We start from the raw sequence: 1,791 nt of genomic DNA, 5'->3' as shown, positions 1-1,791 counted from the left end.
GGTGCAGGGATGACGTATTATTGTAGACCGTACAAGCTAGCAATGCAAGGGCCCCTCGACAAAAGGCAATGGAATTGTTGTATTGGATTTGGAATATTGCAGAAAATGTGATCATTAGCACATTTATGATATTAACACGTTAGGTTCAGCAGGATAATCTCCACATATTAACACCACTTTTTGAGGTTTGAAGCATGATGTCAAGTGAAGAAGAAGTGGTAAACTGGTAAAACCCTTTTTCCGGGTTTTAGGACAAATTCCTGGAACACTCCATTATCTAGAGCTCAAACAGCTGATAGCAATCAGATCATGCATGCACAACTTCACAGTCTGTCTGAAATGATGTTCCAACATGTCTACTGATAGAAGCTGAACTCCATTCACTGATAAAGACCAGAACATCCATTCTCAAAGTATTGTGTAAATTCAGGGCAGGGCAACATGTGTTGCTGTTCTTGGCCTCATTGTGCCATATTAACATGAACACTTTGTTTAAACATGACACTAAATGAACATGTACAGATCATTATTTGTCTTACATGTAAAGGCATATACACATAGGAACTTAAAAACAAAACATTCTTCTCCTATGAGGACATTGTTCTTTCAGCCAGCAAGTCAGCCAGCCGTGGTTGTTAATGATTTCAACTCAGATGTGAACGTGAGTTGAAATCATTAACAACCACCTGCTGATCATGTCCATCAACAATAAACTTCAAAAAAATCGATCAAATACCGTAAATAACAGGCCGAGCGGAGGCCAAAGTCTGTGAAAGAGGTCATTCGGCATGAGGATTAGAGGGCACAGCAACATTAAAAAAGCTCTCCTCAGCCCTTATCGCTTTTTAATCCAAACTAGTAGGATCAGCAATATTGTTTTTAAAATGTGTACACACTGTAAACTAATGCAGCCATTTTAGCACAATAAGAGTGATCTATACTGTAGGAATCTGGACTAATGCACAAATGAGTTAATACAGTACGACTAACTTGCTCTGTTTTCACCATTCATGTCTTCATGTTCACATAAACAGTAACAACTTTGACAAAAGTTTGACATCTCAAATTCCTTCACTGTTTTGTTAATTCTATTTGACCTCTGGGTTTCATAGTTGTTCTTGTTAATCTGCAGCAGTGACCGCCTTTCTGATCTGTAACTCAATGACAGCTTCCATCAATAGAGATCATAGTGTAACTTTCTGTGACTTCAACTGGACTGGCCTTATGACTCTAGGCCCAGAGGACATTTATAACACATACTAACACATTGGTTTGTCCCTCATGAGAGAGAGAGGGGGGGGACCTGTAGGAGTGTCTTAACAAGGCCTGTCAGATCAGTTCCTGCAGAGCGATATCACCAAGATCCTTCCTGCATTCCTCAGACCTCCTCTACACAACATTTTTCATTTTGTACAGCCCACCAAGTCATGTGTTCTGCCCAAGCATGTGTGTGTGTCTGTGTGTGTGTCTGTGTGTGTGTGTGTGTGTGTGTCTGTCTGTCTGTCTGTCTGTCTGTCTGTCTGTCTGTCTGTCTGTCTGTCTGTCTGTCTGTCTGTCTGTCTGTCTGTCTGTCTGTCTGCGTGCGTGCGTGCGTGCGTGCGTGCGTGTGTGTTTGAGAGAGAAAGGGAGAGAGAGTGAGAAAAAGGCTATAATTGTCATTTAGCGTCTATGTGTGGTGACGATCTTGGTTTGTATCCATGTTAGAATCAAAGTGCCGTCACAGAAGAGGATGATGATTGACTTGTTTTGGTTTCGGGGTTTGGATTGGGAATAATTGTAAAGTGAGTGCTG

Source organism: Trematomus bernacchii, unplaced genomic scaffold, assembly GCF_902827165.1.
Source record: "Trematomus bernacchii unplaced genomic scaffold, fTreBer1.1, whole genome shotgun sequence".
Classification (NCBI taxonomy): domain Eukaryota; kingdom Metazoa; phylum Chordata; class Actinopteri; order Perciformes; family Nototheniidae; genus Trematomus; species Trematomus bernacchii.
Note: the sequence above shows the minus strand (reverse complement) of the source record.